At 37.0% G+C, this 9622-nt stretch overlaps 1 protein-coding gene across 1 annotated transcript in view; it reads left to right on the top strand.

Moving 5' to 3' along the window:
* LOC131320826 (uncharacterized) overlaps nucleotides 1-9622 on the top strand; it is a 138141-nt gene that overhangs the window by 92044 nt on the left and 36475 nt on the right. The gene's annotated exons all lie outside the window — the stretch shown is intronic.

The raw sequence follows: 9622 nt of genomic DNA, 5'->3' as shown, positions 1-9622 counted from the left end.
TTTTTTTTATTTCAGTAAGCTTATTATTTTCAATCTTAAAAATTGCAAGTAAATACTTATGGAAACTGATATTGGCACTCTAAAAATTAATGGAGGCACTCCAAAATCAGTGTAATTCCAAAGGCACTTTTCTTTAGTATTTGGAGTGCCTTCATCAATTTTTGGAGTGTCAATATCATTTTCTATACTTATTATTTAAGGGGCAAAAGAGGAACACTTTCTGTAGTTGTTCAAAGTTAAATTTGAGTTTGTTAATATATTCGTCAAACTGTAAAGACCTACGAGAATTGTTCAACATACGATTTCCTTTTTCTTCCAAGGAAAATACTGAAATTAGCTTGTCTACGGTCATTTTTTTTTATCAACGGCAAATTTCATTATATTTCAAGCTACATTCACTATTTTCCTTTTTTTATCAACGGCAAATTTTATTATATTTCAAATGCCCAAAGGTAAATATTACATCCCAATAATCAAGAGTGAACTAAAACGACCAAAATCAAAGACACGAGCAACTTTATAAAAGCATGCACTTAGGCTAACAGGCTCTACAAACGCGTATTGCCGGATCCGACTAGCTCGAGGTTCCGGCATAGGGTCCATCATCGATTTTGCAGTAGAGAACCCAACAGCCAATGGGAACCCAACTCCAACCAATAGGCATGAAGCAGAGATGCAATGTTCAAGACCACGGATCTGTTTTCCCAAAGCGCATTGCCGGCTTGCTCTTGGTGTGAGAAATCTCCGACTGAGTCAGTTAGTTCTCATAGCCTTGAGCGAAGGACGCCACTTATAATTAGTCGGACGACACCCTCAAGTCAGGCCCCCTGTCCCGAACAATGGAGCTAGGAGTATTATTTAAAAAAAAAAAATTGTAATTTTCTATTTATACCAGGCAAAACATACATATACACATGAAAGAAATTAATTACTCCCAGATAGCTACTTTTTATTTTACATGCATATGCAGATATATACGATGGGTTAATTTGTGGAATTTGGTTGAGGAAAAATAGAATTACTAAGCTAACGAATTTTATTAATCTCTGAAAAGATATAAAGATTAAAATGATAAGGGCATCCGAAGAAAAAATTACTCCCTCCGTCCCTAAATAAGTGTCCGGCGCGCTAAATTAGGCCTTAAAAAAGAAGCATTTGTTTCGTTAAAAAAATTATTTTTTTTCACAAATCAATAGATAGCAATGAGTTTTATTAAATTGTAAAAAAAATTTAAAATTTTTAATAAAAATTATGCATATTTTGTAAAGTCTAGTTTTGCGCGTCGAACACATATTTAGGGATGGAGGGAGTATTAAGCTAAGGCTACCTGAAACCCAAAACATTGACAAGAGAGACCAAGTGGGCCAAGCCCAAACCCCCAACCTTCAAGAGAAAATGATGGGCCGGTCCGCTTTTCAAGTTTATAGCTGGGCAAGTCCTTGCCCCAGAAGTGCTATATCCCACTAGATCCTCCCAAAAAAACCCCACGCGCCCCGAAAGAACCCCTAATTTAGGGGTGTTCCCCTCTAGTCCCCACTGTAACGGTGTTTGTTTTCTGGTATAAAATCTTAATTACCCAAAAAATTGTTCTTTTTTCTTCTGATCGATCGTTAAAAAGAACAGTGGTATCTCTAATTATATTGAATTGCTATTGGTTGAGATAAACGAAGTAAAATACGAGGTAATGTAGGGAGAATATCTTTTAAAAAAACAAAAAAAAAACTGTAGGGGGAAATATTTTACTTCTATCTTTGGGAAGTTGAAAGGTATTTTTTTTTTGGGGGGGGGGGGGGGGGGGGGGGGGGGGGGGGTGTTAATGGAGCGTTGTGCAATGTTCTCATGTTATTTTTCGGTTTACTATATTTTTCTTTTTACTGCAGATATAGAGAGCTTTCTCTTCTCAAATTTGAGTTGCATCAACTAATCAAATAGACATCGTGGCATTGAGAATATCATAATACATCCACCACTAATTCTAGTGCCTCTTCAACTTGCCAGAAGGGTAAGCAAACTCTATATTTGCCTATTCGATCGGTATTGTTACCTTGTACACACGGGTAGATTAATTATCACCTCCAATTTATATGTTGAATTTTAGCCAATAAATATTTGCCCACTTCACTAAAAGAGAACTTGTTGAAGATATTAACTAAGATTCGATATAAATGTTTTCTACTCTCGAAAACAATGTAGGGCACAACTTCAATACGTATGGTAACTTCAATAGTGTACGAATTTTTTTTAATTACTTTTTTTTTTTGTTTTTTGAACATTTACGTATACATGGAAAAGTTTGGTGGATATTAATTAGTATAAAACACTTTTTGGTTAGCCCTAGGGAAAATTAGAATCCTGATTCCGCCCTTGCCTCCAAAGCTTGTTATGAGTTTGGGTGGCATCTGCACTCACTATCAATCAGCGGTGGAGACGGGTTGGACAAACTTTTATGGGGCTTTTTGGCACGATATTTGTAACTACGCATGCCAGTTGACCTGCTTACCCTAAATCTAACCACACTACTCGAAATGTTAACCTCAGGTTATACAATAGCGGGTCATACTTCGTTATATACCATTTCCATTTCATTACTCCCACTGATGTGGGACTTCTTAATGGGGTTTCACAATCTCCCTCACTTAAGATCGCAGCGTCTTCATTGCGCTCCGTAGGCCAACAACTTCCACCCACCAAGCCATGTGGGACAAGTACCCGCTTAATCACGTCAAGCTCCTCATGTGGGACCCGCCAAGTATGCCAAGCAACTCAAGTTCCTCACTTGTCGAGCCCATCCAAGCATTTCTTTCTATGGGACCTGTCTCACACTTTCAGTTAGTGTAGGCTCTGATACCATGCCAGCCAACCCGCTTATCCTTAGTCTGATTATAAAAAAGACAAAAAAAAAAAAAAAACACTACAAGAAAAAGTATATTTGCTAACGAAACAAAAAGATTTTCGTCACCAAAAGTGACTTTCGGCGATAACCTATAGATAGTAAAAATTAAATTTCGTCACCATTGTTTTCATTAGCAAATATACTTTTTCTTGTAGTGAAAGTAAAAAAAAAAGTTGTTTTTTTGACTATTAATTTTTGTCTTCATTCAAAAAATTATGAGTTTTGATCAAAAAATTTTAATTTTTCGATTTCTCTTGTTGAAACGAATCAACAAGTCACAGAAGTATTGACCACCCCCGCCAATGAAGCTCATTTATACGGGAAGATTTTTTCTTAAATTAGGTACTAACAGAGTTCTTCCTGTAACACCAAGGGGTAACTTAGTTTCATGTAACACGACACTTTTAGAGATCACCGTATCGGAGTTAAAAACTTCGGAGACATGTGACGCGACGGAGGCACTTCACAAGACCCTAAATCATATGAACACAGTATCAACGTGCTTATGTTACCTAGAAGCAAAGCTAAAGAGAGGAGTAGGGATCATGGCTAGAAACTTGGTCTAAGATCATATACTAACAATAAAAATTGGAGTATCCACTTTTTAAGCAAATTTCCCTTTCTGATGAAAGCCCCTGACGATCATATGTATTAGCTATAATGGTAGTGGTTGCAATTAAAGATTTAAGCAAATCCATTAGACCAACAAAAAGTTGAACATTAAAAAAAGATCGAAACCAAGCCTATGGTGCTCTCACATGTAAGGATTACGGAAGGGTAAACCTACATATTGAAAAAGGGTTTGAGTCTGGGAAGAATAAAGTTTTTCAAACCTTCATACTCAAATTAGCAACCCCACCACTGCTTCTCCACAAAAAAAATATTGACGAAAAAAAGAGAGAAAAGAAACAGATTGCAAACTATTTTCAATGGCGTTAACACGTTGTATCGCCTTACCTGGAACCTTTGTTGCTTGTAGAGGGAGAGCAGCGTTGGATAAGTGTGAGAGAGAAAGATGACTTTCATTCTTTCTAAATATATTTCTAGCCCTAGGACTCTTTGGTCTCCGCCGTAGGATTTATGCAATAACATTGAACCATCGAATTTATGTAGACATAAGTTTCAAAACTGTCCTAGCCTATTATATAGATAGATGTAGATAGTTATCCTAAAAAAATACAACCATTATAATATCTCAAAATCCATCCTTTGAAAATTAATCTTCTCAATTCCATTCCATTGTCTAATCCATTCTATCGAACCAAACGTACCCTAATGGGTTAAGGCCTATGGGAGTTAATAATCAGTGTATTCCACCGTTGGGCCTATTTTGTGGCTCCTAAATTTCAATTGGACCTATTTTGTGTAAAGGAGACTTAGAGCAATTTAAAATTATTTTTTTTGGGGGGTGGGGGGCGCACATATAACCAAACCAAACCAAACCGAGCTTTATGTCCCAATCACTTAGGGTCGGCTACATGTATCATTTTCCTCCATTGAGCTCTGTCAAGGGCTACATATATATAGGGGTCCTAAAATTTTTTGGGCCCTCATTTTTAGCCTTTTTTGGGGGTCTGAAGTGCATGCTTCTCTCGCCTATCCTCTAAGCCGGCCCTGTGTGTGAGTGAGTTGAAATATTCTATTGTTTGAGTGTGTAGGTATTTTTGAGAAATGAAGTTGTTTGTGTATTGAGTGAAGTTGAGTCTCTCTATTTCTCATCAAAATAAACCTGCAGAGCAGAGTGGAGGCGTAATGTAGGGAAACTATTGTCTCCAGGAAAAAAAAAATTTGAAAAGCTAGAGGTTGAATATTCTATTCTCTTTGAGTTGTCGAAAGAAAGTATTTTCGTTAATTAGCTAGTAATATGTTATTGCTCTTATCTTCCTTTTTTTCTAATTTATTTTCTTTTTTGCTACAGATACAAAGAGCTTTATCTTGTCAAATTTGAATCGCATCGCCATCACTTAAACATCTTTTGGGAATATCAGACGAAATAACCCCTGGCTGAAAATGTGTACTCCTCAATGCATATGTGAGAATTTGGGAGGTCTAGCCTTTGAGGAAGCGGTCAAAGCAGGGAAATATGTTCGTCACTACTCAAAGAACCTCCAGAAGCTGAAAGATAAATTGAAAGAACTTGACGATTGTATGGAAATAATCACAAGAGAAGTTAGTGTGGCCAATGTTCGTGGTGACGAGATTTTGGTTAATGTTTCGCGTTGGCAAACAGACGCAAACAAATTGAAAGCTGATATTGAGCAACTTATCGGGGAAAGTACTATTAAGGCCAGCGTATCTTGTATTGCATGCTCATGTCCTAACGTCGTGTGGCGGTACAAATTTAGCAAACAGGCAGAAGAGAAGATAGCGGATGCTGTTGAACTCATTGGGAAATACAACAATTTTAATCATCAAATTTCCCACCCTAGAAGTCACTACATGGAGAACCACCAGAAGCTGAAAGTTAAATTGGGAGATCTTGGCAGTTGTAGGGACATAATCAAAGGAAAAGTTAGCGAGGCCAATCATCGCGGTGACGAGATTGAGGTTAATGTTTCGCAGTGGCAAACAGACGCAGACAGTTTGCTACATAATATTAAGCAACTTATCAGGGAAAGTACTTACTTGTGTTCCACTGAATGCCCACGTCCTGACATCACGTGGCAGTTCAAATTTAGCAAAGAAGCAGAAGAGAAGATAGCGGATGCTGTTGAACTCATTGGGAAATACAACAATTTTAATCGTCAAATTTCCCACCCTAGGCCGCGTCCTCCAGAACGTGAATGTATATCCGACAAGAATTATGTTAAGTTTGATTCTAGAGCATCAATTTTCGAGGATATTATGGATGCATTAAAAGTTCCAAACGTTAACATGATTGGTGTATTTGGCCTAGGTGGGGTCGGTAAGACCACATTAGTCAAGGAGGTGGGCGAACAAATGCGAAAAGATGGAACTTTTAAGCAAGTTGCAATGGCAGTTGTCTCTAAGGATCTCAATGTGAAGGAAGTACAATCAAAATTGGCTGACAGCTTAAATTTTGAATTCAAGGCCAAGGCGGATGATCAAGAGAGAAGGGCAACTGAATTATGGAATAAATTCACGAACGGGGATAAATATCTCATCATATTGGATGATATTTGGGAAAAAATGGATCTGAAAGCAATAGGTATTCCTATCACGGATGGAAAGACAGGATGCAAAGTTGTGTTAACATCTCGAAATAAAGATTTGTTGTCTAGCAGAATGGAAGTCAATGGAAATTTCTCAATTGGAGAACTGTTGAGTGAAGAAGCATGGACCCTATTCATGAAAAAGGTGGGGACTACTATCGAGTCTCAGCTAGAAATAAAATCTCTTGCATACAAAGTGTGCGAACGATGTAAAGGTTTGCCAATTGCCATAAATGCACTTGGTGAAGCATTGAAAGGTAAGCAAGAACACGCGTGGAAGACAGCACTCAATAAGCTGGATAAGTACATGCTCAAAAATATTGTGGACATTGACCCAAGTGTGTTCGCCTCTTTAAGGGTGAGTTATGATATGTTACATCCCGAGGATGCAAAATCTTGTTTCTTGCTCTGCTGTTTGTTTGCTGAGGATGCTGAGATTCCACTTGACGAATTGACAAGATTTTGGTTCGCTGGGAGTTTTCTTGCTCAAAAACCTTGTACCCTAGAGGAAGCAAGAAATGAAGTGCATACAGTGGTTGATGCCCTCAAATCAGCTTCTTTGTTGTCAAATGGCAATGATGAAAATGTTGTCAAAATTCATGATGTCATAAGAGATGTTGGTATCTCAATTGCACGTGAGGAAGAAGCATTTCTGGTAGATCATGGCGCTCTTCGATGGCCACAGAATCCCCCAAATGGGCCATCGTACTCAGCAATCTCATTAATTTTCAAAAATGTTAATGAGCATCCTGATGGGTTGGTATATGCAAAACTCCACACCTTAACGGTTGTTAATAGCGAACTTTCAGATCTTGAGTTTCCAGACAATTTTTTCAACGGGATGATGCAACTTACAGTGTTAACTATTTCTGGAATTCGTATGCGGCGACTTCCGTCATCACTTGCAAAATTGAAAAACCTTCGGATGCTTTATCTGAATGAATGCGAGTTGGATGATATTGCTATACTTAAGGACCTAAAGAGTAACCTTGAAGTGCTTAGCCTTACTAAGTCTAGTATCGAGGCGTTGCCACCGGAGATCGGACAGTTGACTTGTCTACGGGTGTTAGATCTCCGAGATTGTGACAGACTCACGGTGATTCCACGAGGTGTCACATCCAATTTGACTAGCTTGGAGGAATTGTACTTTCCAGAAAACTTTGACAAATGGGGGGCCACAACAGACGAGCTACAAGATACCAGCAGGAAAGACAATGCGAGCCTCGAGGAGCTAAGGCGGTTAGTGAAGTATGGTCGTTTAACCACTTTACATATCCATATACCTAATGTCAAGCTTCTACCCAAGGAGGATCTAAAATTTGCGGACCTGAAGAGATTTAGGATATCAGTGGGTTCAGAATTCTACTATTCTGAAGCATTAATTTCTCGAACATTCATGTTGAAACTAAAAGGGATTCAGTTAAGAAATGAATTCATCCATTTGGTGGACAAAGCTGAAGTGTTAGTCCTCAAGCGAGTATCATCCGTGCATCCGTTACGGTTGTTCAATAAGTTAACTGTGTTAATTATTGGAAATTTTGAGTTAAAGTATCTCTTCTCTCCGACCACCGCAAGAGGACTTGTCCACCTGGAAGTACTAAAAGTAACCTCCTGTGAGATCATGGAGGGAATAGTTGGATTTGAAGGGCAAAAAGATGAAAATGAAATCACAGGTGAGGTGAAGTTTAGTAAACTAAAGCAACTGGAATTGACAAGTCTTCCTAACCTCATAAGCTTTTTTGCCGAAAAGGAGGAGATGGGAACAATCATGGGAAGCTTTTCTGCTCGTGCCCAACCTCTTTTCAATGAACAGGTAATTGAAGCTTTATCACTGTCCTTTTCGATTGAGCAATGACTTGAACAGTCGGCTTTAGTGCCGGCAATCCAATCCCCAATGGTGGAGGGACAGAGGGATCAACACTATAATTTTTTATAATTTTAATTTTATCCTAAATTATAAAGGTCACGACAATTTGTATTACAAAATTTCACATTTTTTTTTATAGAACGTACATCCCTATTGTCTTTGTCAATTTTCAAAAAAAAAATTCTCTTTTGCATATTTGTTTTTCCATAAAGACTTGTTATCTATATATATATATATATATATATATATATATATATTGTAGCAAATTTTATGTTTTAATTTCATTTCTTGCATTTTTTCTTTTTATTTGTACTTCATAATTTTACTCTTAATCACCTTAAGGCGTTTCGAATATCATTCCATTCTTAACTTTTAGTTTCACATATAGAAAAATGATGTCTAATGTAAAAAATAACCTCCACTTACTATTCAAAAGTGCCTTAAACAAAGGCTACACTTTTTATACTTTTAACATTTATTAGCAATTGGAGCAAGATTGCTAATATTGTGTAGTGAATTTTTCTTAGACTTGATCCGTTGAGAAAATTCAAACAATTTTATTTTATTTATTTATCTAAGTTACTTTCTTAATAAATATGTTAGGAATTTTATTTTTAGTACGAATTTTTTTTATTGTTATTCTACAACTGCTTATTCAAATACTTGTTGGTAGAAATGTGTTTAAAAAGTGCCCCCACTTATAAAGATTCTGACTACGCCACTACCAATCCCACAAACACTAGTTCAAAAGTTCATGTAAAACAAATGTGGGCTTCTAATTTTAAAAAAAAGAAAAGAAAAGGAAAAAAGAGGGGAAATGCTTAATTAATTATCCCCAACTTTGTCTGGGGATTTAGTACCCCTTCGACTTTCACCATATGAATGCATAAAGTTAACCACATGAGGGCATAGCAAGAAAAACAGAAATGGCGTAACAATAAGCACAAATTTCATAACAAGATTATTTTCATAAAATGGTGTAACATTTATCAAAACAATGCACACCAATTCAGCAAATCATGATGCATAATATTTTTCAGAACGGCATAGCATTTTCAAAATAACTCATTTTATGTTGTCCCCCGGCCCGTCATAACATTTACCAGAAATGGTATACAATTAACCATGAAAAAGCAAAACATTTTTTAATTGGGGCACACCCATAACGTGGGGGTACTTAATTAGTATTTCCCAAAAAATGAAAGGTTCTTATTCGGAGGACAGTGCACGTTATGGTTTTGATCTCAAACAAGTGGCTGACTTATATATTCCTTGTGTAGCAGTTGTTTGATAATGCTTGGCGAGCAACCCTTACATGGAGAAGTCCTAATGATTCGTCTATCAAACTACTTTGTAGGTTATTTTCCCTGCTTTGGAGGAATTGACTATTTATGGGCTAGGTAACATAATAAAGATTTGGGACAAGCAATCAATAGCTATTTTGGAAGAACAAGGGTCTTTCTGCCAACTGACGGATTTGGTGGTCAGATGTTGCAGTAAATTGATACATGTGTTTCCGTCCAATATGCATCCACTGTTAAAGAATCTTGAAAGGCTACAAGTAAAAAAGTGTGAAAACATGAAGGGAATAGCTAAATTTGAGGGAGAAATAGATGAAGATGGACTTAGAAATGAGGTATATTTCAGAAAATTGAGAACTTTAATTGATATTGTTAATTCTAATTAATC

This window comes from Rhododendron vialii, chromosome 3a (assembly GCF_030253575.1).
Source record: "Rhododendron vialii isolate Sample 1 chromosome 3a, ASM3025357v1".
NCBI classification, from domain to species: Eukaryota; Viridiplantae; Streptophyta; class Magnoliopsida; order Ericales; family Ericaceae; genus Rhododendron; species Rhododendron vialii.
The sequence above is the reverse complement of the archived record's forward strand: the minus strand, read 5'-3'. Positions and strand labels throughout refer to the sequence as shown.